Genomic DNA, 10,000 nt, shown 5'->3' with positions numbered 1-10,000 from the left:
GCTTCTATATGTGTGTGAGAATGCGTGTGTGTGCGCGCATGTGTGTGTGTGCCATAGACGGCAAACAGGTTGAGAGAGGCAGATCTGATCAGACGCACAGCAACAGAGGAGAGAGCGTGGCACAGGCTGAGCAGCAGCACATTGGATTACACACAGACGAATACACACACACGCACGCACACACACACACACACACACACACACACACACACAGGCGAGCTCCGTGGCCAGGAGAACAGCTGGGAGAAATGTGTGTGTGTCAGTGCCTGTGAGCGTTTCACTTAATGCATGCGTCTGTCTTTGCACGTGCAGGACTGTTTGCTTTTGTATTATCTTTTGCTACTATGTGTGTGTGTGTGTGTGTGTGTGTGTGTGTGTGTAAGGTTGTGTAAATATGTATGTGCAGGGGAAGAATGTTCTGTCGTCTCTTCAGACAGACGGCGTGTGTGTCTACCTCCATCTCCCCCTGGTCTGGAGACAGGAGGTGGAGGATGGGGTGTGTGTGTGTGTGTGTGTGTGTGTGTGTGTGTGTGTGTGTGTGTGTGTGTGTGTGTGGAGGGAGGTAAAGCGATCAGATGACCGAGAATAAGGCAGATGAGAAGATTAATCCAGTAGTGAGAGATAAAACGGAGACGAAGGAAAGGGAAGGGAAAAGGATGATGGAGATTTTAGGACAGGAGGAGGAGGAGGAGAAATGGAAAGAAAGCAGAGGAGATGGAGTGAAGGAGACGGAGGCTGACATGCTCTCTCCAGGAGTGCTCAGAGTGCTGCTCATTCATAATTCACCTCCATGGCAAACGTTCATTCACATATTGACCCCCCATGGCTGCGCTCAATGGAGTTCTCGCCCCTCCACCTCTCCCTGTCTCTCAATGGACACCCCTGTGGCGCGACGTTCAGTTAGCCCACTTCTTTTTCACTTGGGAGACAGTTGAGGCTCTCGCAGAAAGCCCACACTGTTTTTGTCTGTTATGGCTCCTTTGACAACAGAAGTTTTTCAATAGGACTCTCTGACGAAAAAAAAATTGAATTGTGTAAATTGAATATTGAATTCAGGCTCCACCCCAGACACAGATAATTGGTAAGGATGACTAGGGCTCTCAGTACAACTGTTGTTAGTCTCATTCCCTCAACACAGCTCAAACAGTCCATAATGGATCTATAATTCATGCGCGAATGAGTTGAACAGTCTGGGTTTTGAATAAAAGCATCAGACAGTTTTCTTCATGATTTATTCCGGATAAATACTCAAAAATGGCCATTTAAATATTTCTCATTGTATTAGCCGTGCCTGGAGCTACACTATAACCTACTGCTGCGCTGTGGTCAGCTGTGGCCCATGAGCCATATGGCACCGTGTCGAAAATGCACAGTCAGAAAAAAAGTGTACTGCAGAGGTAGCACAGAACATTTAGTACTAAAAGGTAAACACTAAGAAGTGCAGCTTATCAGCAAAAGTGGTAAAAAAAAAATAGCCCCACAACTTTAGTTTTACAGGTATGATGGACTTGTAGTGTGTTTACTCAGCGAGAAGAGGACCCCGACAGTACATTGTTGACATTGTGTGCTGGAATGTCACCACTAAAATCTTCATGACCTTTTGTTGTACGCTCACACAGTACATTAAGTTGTGTTCTCCAGAGACGCAGTAATGTAAAGACATTAACAGCAAGAATGAGACACTCACTACAGTAAATCATGGTGCTGCAACTTCCATTGTGAAGGGTTTGATTCCCACAAGCAGACTAAAAATAGTTAAACTAATTAAAGGCATCGTTCAGACCCACCCCAAAAAAAAAAAGATTAAAGCAACCTCAGTCATTAACTGTTCATCTGGCTCAGTGAAAACTTGACTAAAGATTGCATGAAAATAACACACAGAAAATAACCTTTTACTTCCATCTCTGCCTTTTTCTAAACTATCATTAACACAAAAACACAAAAGAGTATTGCGAAGAGCTAATGCTAATGCCTGTGGAAGGCACCATTGGGCTACTTTTCATTAGTCTTTCCTTCGTTAGCCGTGCTAATTTGTCTGCTTGTGTCGTAAGAAGGTGATCAGTGAGGAAGTGCGACATTTTTTATTGTCCTTGAAAAAGTAGCAAAACACACACATATGGTGGAAACACGTTTATACATAAGTTACTCACCTGTTGCGCAACAAAAACTTCCACCACATCTGTTCAGAGTGACTAGTTGGAGAAATGTGAGATTCTTAAGAGCTCAATAAGTAATAGCCCGGACAAAAATGGTCAATATCTGTAATCAGTTCCTACTGAAATGAATCCATTGTAGCCTTAAATACAATGTCATGAAACATCATCAAACCCACAGCCAGTGTGGTCGGTAGAATATCAGCCTGTTGATGAGCCTGAATTTCATTTTGTGTTACATAAACTATTCAACTTGACATTGTATTGATCTTAACACTTAAGAAGAATTATTGTAGTTTACATTGCACAACCAATCAGTTGTGAGTGGCCTTTCTGTCCTCAGTTAACACTGAAGCTGTGGTAGCGGTTGTTGGTAGTAAACTTTTTCATGACAAAGAAATATGCTGGTTTAAGAGTTGGTATTTCTTTGACTTACATCAACCTGTACCTCTGCATCCGTCTCATCACTTGTCACCATTTTTATGTGACTATTTTTCATGGATGTAGCAAGGTAGCTAGCTAGCTATGTAGCAAGACAACTTGCTCACTATCTTGACTACAAGCTCTGACCAGGCTTCAACTGGCTGAGATACCAGTCAGTGGGCACAACACCAGATTTGAATCGTCAATAGCAGTCACATGGCTGTAAATGCTGGCAGATTAGTTAACTAGTGGTAGCGCTTGCTTGACTACTTCACATGACCTTTGCCTTGTAGGCCACAGCATAATGTGTCTTAACCACAATGCCACGGGACTTCCCCCCCAAAATGTTTTTATTCACTGAAATTTATCCAAAAAGCCTTTGCAGCATAACCCAGTGTAATTTAGAAATTACACTATGGGTTCAAAAGCCTTGTATTTAACTCCTTAATGTACATTTTTTTATTCACACCTAACAGCACCCTCAAATGCTGAAATGTCTTCTCAGATGATGCTCTAAACTCAGATATGAACTGTGTTGACTTTCAAAACACTGACAGTGAGCTGGGAACAAATTTTAGGATTATGCACAATAACAAACAGAGTGTATCTTCAATGCTTTTGCTTCACTGTTCACTTTGGTTTACTTGGTATTGAGAGTATTTTGTCATAATTAGCATATGAATTCTTGAGTCATGGCCAAAAATTTTTTTTAAAGTCACAGTGACCTTGACCTTTGACCTTTGACCACTGAAATCTAATCACTTCATCCTGTGCCGGATGAAATGAAATTCCCTCCAGGCTTTCCTGATCAATCACGCTGCCAAGACTGGGACGGACCTGAGGTCACAGTGACCTTGACCTTTGACCTTTGACTACCAAAATGTACTCAGTTCATCCTCGAGTCCAAGTGAACCTTTATACCAAATCTGAGGAAATTCCCTTAAGGCGTCCCTGAGATATCGCGTTCTCGAGAATGGGACAGATGAACTGCTGTTGCTATGTTCTGTTAATTAGAACTAAGAAGAAGAAGAGTGATGTGTTTAGTTGTCATTCATTTTTTTTCACTCACATGATTCGGTAATGACTTAGTTTGCAGTGAATTATTTAATTTCTGCCTGTTTTGGTAGGTGAACTGTGCCTTTCATGTGCTGCGTAATGTGTTAAAACTGCTGGAGAGTTAAAAGCAGGTTTTAAAATTGCAGTGGAAACACAGCCGGCCTAAGTGGCCAAGATGGCTTAGAAGAATAATGCTCCTCTGTATCCCCCAGGTTATAATTGTCTTCAATAGGCCTCCTGCTGATTTGAAATGGACTCATTGTCCACAGTGCTGGGCACCTCAGCTCAATTAGCCTCCGTCTACTTAGTCGTGCTGAGCTATTGCTGGTCGCATCCTCACACAGTGGCACACAAGTGCATGCGCATAAATACACACCGACACATACAGAGCAGTGCTCACACACACATATGTGCATCAGGCATTGAAAGACGTCAGTGGGTGTAAAAATAGAACTTATAAATGGGGGAAAAAGTGTTTTATGTTTACAAGGGCTGATGTCATGTTTGGTTTAGATCCATAGCTGACGAACTGGAGGGCAGCTGTGGCGAATATCAGCCTGCTCAGCTTTGGCTCGGTGATCTGATGGGTTTTTTTTTTGTGCTTTTAAAGGAGCAGAGTTCAAGGAGTTGCAGTTTGTATGTGTGTCTCTGTCTTCGTGTTTGTGTGTATGTGGTGTTTGCAGTGGTGGAGGCATGCACACGGTGACGCTGCTCTGGTTGCCAAGCAACACAGGAACGTGGGTGGAAGGATTTCCTGTCCTTAGGAAGCTTTGTTTATAAGTGGGGGTAGAGTGAGTGTGTGTGTGTGTGTGTGTGTGTGTGTGTGTGTGTGTGTGTGTGTGTGTGTCTGTGTGTGTGTCTGTGTGTGTGGATTTCAGTGTGCGTTTCAGGAGTATGCTTGAGTGCTTGTGTGTTTTTAATGTGTTCTATGCCTCAAGTAAAAGTGCTACAGAAAAGTCACTTAAGACGAACACACGTACACACACACACACATTGTGTGTACACTGTACACACAAACACACACAGACACACAGAGAAAGGACAAAAAAGGCCCTTTCTAGTCTGTTGAGTTGGATTTGCGTTGCATAACTCCTTTAGCCGGGTCTGTTCACAGCGCTCTGTCTCCTCCTCTTCTACCCAAACACTCTCAGCCATGTCACACTAACGCCAGGCCGCCACACTCACGCCAGGCCGCCTCCCACTAATGATGTCATAAGCATGCCTCATTTTATGTCTCCTCTCACACATGAGATTGCAATTATGTGTTCTTGCCCTGCATGTGATCACACACACACACACACACACAAACACACACAGCATGTCTGTCCTGCAGGCGTTGGACACCATGATTACGTAATTGACATTGAGGGAATGGGATGACGTCAGCTTGGCTCTCTCTGACTCTCCTGTCTTTCTGGCTAGCTACAGTGATGTCATAAGTGGATGCAGCCATATACGGTGTGTGTGTGTGTGTGTGTGTGTGTGTGTGTGTGTGTGTGTGTGTCTGTCTGTGTGTGAGTGTGTGTGTGTGTTGGCATGCATAATCGTGTGTGGAGACAAAAATGACCTCAGGAACCATCTGATTTATATAATGTGTTTCCTCCTCCCCTCTTTTCCCTTATTCCTTTCCCTTAAAGTGGAAAGAGTTCTAATAGATACTTTATTGTTCTGTGTGTTGTTCTTAGCAACATGAGGCACTTAAAAATGCTACTGCAACACACACACACACACACACACACACACTGTTGCAGCCTGTTGCAGCCCCTGGAGAGTGGCTTCTATTTGAAATGGATACCCCAGTGTCTCGCAACTGGTAACTCCATCTCCTTGTTGCCCTCCGTCTGCGACTGTCTGACCTTTGTTGATTCGCATCCCGAGAAGCTGCAACACTCACAGGCAGTGAATGAAAGGATAAAGAGATGATGCTGGGTCGTCTCCACAGATACTGTACGTGCCAGTTCTTATTTTAGCAAAAGAAAACAGCGTCATGGAGAAAGAGGAGTGATTTTTGGTGCTTGGCCTTCTTCAGCTCCCGACAAAAATATCTGTTTTTAGCTCTCCGTTTGAGCTACGGGATTTTAAGCACAGAGGAAAAGAGCTCTATTTGTGTCTTGGGTTGAATAGGCCGCCTGTTGTGTTCTCCAAGCGTTGTGGTTGAAGCTCTGAACATCAGCCATCAGGCAGCTTTGGATTGGAGAGCTGGGAGCTTTTAACAGACACGAATACGCACACAAAGACGCACAAACACATTTTGTCTTTTCTGCCGTCCTCTCCCACTTTTCCTCTCTCTAACCTCAAACCTCAAACCGAAGGGAAATCACACCACACAGTGACTTAAAAGTTTATGAACTGAGTAGCAACACATACACACATACACACACACACACACACACACACACAACACACACACACACACAACACACAAATGCTTTAAAAACACACGGTTGCACACGCACAAAAAATATGCAGATTTTCAGAATAAACTGATTAGCATTAGCTCCGCCCTTGCTAAGGCCACAAACTCTCTACTGTACATTCCACTAACCACATAAGAGCTTAACACCAAACAGGATGATTTGATACCACTGCACAAACACAGACACACGCACACACCCTTAAATACACAAACATAAAACCCATACACACACTTCATACTGTAGCAGCACAAGTAAATCATATCAGCTGTCTTAATGATGTTGGAACTTCACTTAGCGAGTTCGACAGATACACAACAGTAATTATATACATATGCACACACATGTACACATGCACACGCTCATCCCCCCCCCCACCCCCCCAATCCCCCTAGAAGTCTTAGGGCCTTAGTCAGCGTCTGTGTGTCCATGCGTGGGCCTGTTCCCTGGCAGTGTAAGGGGAAAAAATACCTTCCCATATGATGTAAACACCAAAGTCCCTGTGAGTGAGTGTGAGTGTGAGTGTGAGTGTGAGTGAGTGTGTGTGTGTGTGTGTGTGTGTGTGTGTGTGTGTGTGTGTCATGCTTGTAAGCTTGTGTGTGTGTGTGTGTGTGTGTGTGTGTGAGTGACTGGCATTCTCTGAGATAGGGTTCGCTCTCTGTGACAGTTTTCCAAATTATTCCACAACACTGTGCAGTTTCTTTTTAAAGATAAGTTTCTCTGCCATCTCTGCTTTGTTCCACTGCACACAGTGGAAAGAGACGGCAGAGACGGAGGAGACGGAGGGGCTGACATGTGACATCACTGACTAAAACAAGGCAGCAAGGTAAAAAAAACAGAGGCCACTGCTTTTAACTCGATTTTTAAAAAATCTCTTTCATCGATTTTATGATGGTTTTAGTGAATGCAGCAGTTTATTTTGAGTAATGCCAAACAAGTGAACTTCATTATTTTTTACTGTGTGAGAGAAAATATGATCATTGAATCTTCAGGTGGCCCCTTTATTTTTTTGGGTTTAATATGATACATGACTCAGACGTTGAATGTGTATGTGTCTGACTGTGTGTGTGTGCACATGGGAGAGAATGTCAACTCACTCACTAAGGCTAATATACAGTTTATCCTTTACATTACAACTATTAAACCTGTTAATATAGATCAGGGATCAATATGCTTGAATACAACATCACATTATTACAGCTACACTGCATGATTATAGATTTTATGGCTGCAAACGTTCATTTAAAGGTGTGCTTCCATAAAGTTTAAGACTGATTAAAAACAACAGACAAAATCTGTGCAGCAGAAGAAAAGATACCCCGATTTTTTATCTTTAGTATGGATCAAAAACTCATCTCAACTGGGTCTTTTCCTTTTGACCGTCCCTTTTCACTTCAGCGTTAATTTTAGTCTCGTCACATCCTCTGTCCCATTTCCTTTCAACGTATGATACAGATCTGTTGCAGGCGGTGTTTACTGGTGTAGCTGTTAAGACATCTAAAAGTGGTCCATAATTCAGCTCCTACAGAACCCCAAGTTTCCTCCCCAGCTCACTGTTTTCAAACACCACTGTACTGCACAAAGGGATAGAGGTAGAGAGGACAGCAGCCTTGTTGCTGTGATAACCTATAAAGAATTCAGTACACAGATGGGCTGAGCTACCTGCAGTCCTGATGAAACACAGTTTTTCTAGGTTGTAGTCAATGTCACTTTCCTGTTACTGTACTCTGTGCTTGGTAATGCTGTCTGCAGGGGGGCTGCTGTACAGCAGTATGGCAAGCCTCAAGGGACAATTCTGGCATATACAGAATGAGGAAGAAGGTCCAAACGGGGAGTCTTTAGAAGAACGAATGTGACTTGACGTGGCAGGAGTTTGCTTTTAGTGTTAAATGTGTTTCTGCTGCTGGTTTCATTCTCAAAGAGGCCACAACTGACAAGACTCCACCTGTGCATTCATCATGTGAGCTTCACCTAGCTTTTAAGACATTTACACAAAAAAAAAAGGTAATATGTACAACCTTAAACCTAAGTGTACGCATTCATCTTTAGCCCAACAGTAGCTGCACACTTACAAGCCGGCGTGCCGCTAACTGTACCCTTTGGTTTCACTGCAGCGTGCTAACAATGGTGCAAGATTTATTGAGGTCTATTGAGGTCTATAATGAAGCAACAGCACATTCAACACATTTCTTTACAAACAGGTGCAAAACAATCATCTACTGTCAACATATCCATCATACATACATTCAGATCTGGTCAGGGGCACGCAGGAGATCACACTGGAAATTATGTGTGCTGTGTATTTGTTGCTAGGCAACACTGTCACAATACCCCTGTGACCTTCCGACCCTGCCAAGTCTGGTGTTACTGTCCCCGTCTCACACTTCCGTGTGTGTGTGTGTGTGTGTGTGTGTGTGTGTGTGTGTGTGTGTGTGTGTGTGTTATCTGAGACGATGGTGCGACTGCCGCATAGCAACTGAGAACAGCTGTGATTTCACAGCGGTTTGGACGAATGTGTGTGTGTGCGTGCGTTGTTGTCCGCGTGAAGCCACCGTCACTGTTCATCTAGATGCACGCATCCACAACAACATAATATGGCATGCTGTCACTTCCACGGTGTGATAGCAGCATAGACTCAATCAGCCAAAATGCCCCCCCCCACCCCCACCCACCCACAAACCACACAAACACACACAGACAGAGAGAGACACACACACTCAAGTCTGTTGTCAAATCGCAGCCGAAAATACAGAGCAGAGGGAGCGACGGAGCAGTCATTTCCCTGAAGATCCATTCATGTAAAATACTGTTATTCAAACCTCTCTCCCCCCTATTCAACAGTCTTATTCATCTCTCTCTTGACTTCAAAACCAAACACGCCTTGTCTTCTGCTTCCCGGCAAGAGCCTTTGTGCCTGGGCACACGCGAGCGGGTGCTTGTGTATGGGTTTTCTCCGCTCCTCTCCTTAAGAGGAATGTCCTTGGCCTGTCCGACCCGCTTGCTCCCACCGAGCCCTCCGTCAAACACCTGGGGCGGGCTCTCCCGCGCTGCTCCAGCCAATCGGGAGCCCAGGCAGTTAATGACATCAGTTAGCGGAGGATCTTTAGGGCCGGCCCCTCGAGGTGATTCGTCGGAGAGAGAGTGCTCTTATTGTTATGATGATTAAGTGTTATATGAAGGGCTATCAGAGGAGAGCCCCTTAATGAAAGTGGAGCACAGAGAGCAGAGGCAGCGGTGGCGGCAGATTGAGCTGGAAGTAGAGTAAGAATGGAGCGAGAGAGGGAGGAATAAAGGGGGAGTTTAAGGTGGGAAGAGAGAGGAGAGATGGTGAGAGGAAGAGGCAGCGCGGGGCTGAATATTCAGCAGCTGTGTCCAGACTTGCTGACTCCGATGTTCATGCTCTGAATGTACCATGAGACGTAGAGAGAGTGCACAGGAAGCTGCTGTAAAAGAGCAAAAAAAGGGGAAGAGATGTACGTATGTGTAAATGCGTACAAATGTGCTTGGTTTCATCTTCCCGTATTCGGCTTTCATGTGTTTATCTGTGCAGGAATGCAAGCTTGTGTGTGTGTGTGCGTGTGTGCAAGTGTGAACAGTGGAGTTTCCCTTGCTGTTTGGTAAAAGAGTGGAACGCCCTGCCTCAGAGGAAAATTCCATCCTCAGCTGCTCCTACGCTGTTGTAAATCATTAGGCTGGGATGTCCAACGCATTCTGTTATTTTGTGAATAAGCATTTGTCATTTGCCTTTTTTTTTTTCTTTTTTTTGTTGGTTGTATCCACACTCCCTCAGCCTCTCTCGTCATCTTTACTTAGTGTTTTCCTACACTTCCCTGAATGCCTCTTGACACTCCAGCTCCCCTCTCTTCCCCTACCTGAGAATGTGATTTTCAGCTGCTGGTGTAATGTATGGCAAAAATGGAATTTCTTTTCCAGTCAAGAAAAAAGTGACCCCCC

General features: G+C 44.3%; 1 protein-coding gene across 1 annotated transcript in view; it reads left to right on the top strand.

Annotated features, from left to right (window-relative positions):
- Window positions 1–10,000, top strand: part of ches1 (checkpoint suppressor 1) — a 60,512-nt gene that overhangs the window by 1,096 nt on the left and 49,416 nt on the right. The window lies entirely within an intron of this gene.

This window comes from Seriola lalandi, unplaced genomic scaffold, assembly GCF_002814215.2.
Source record: "Seriola lalandi dorsalis isolate HSWRI2012SDOR001 ecotype SW California unplaced genomic scaffold, Sedor1 jcf7180002054901, whole genome shotgun sequence".
Classification (NCBI taxonomy): domain Eukaryota; kingdom Metazoa; phylum Chordata; class Actinopteri; order Carangiformes; family Carangidae; genus Seriola; species Seriola lalandi.
This window is presented reverse-complemented; position numbering and strand designations above follow the sequence as displayed.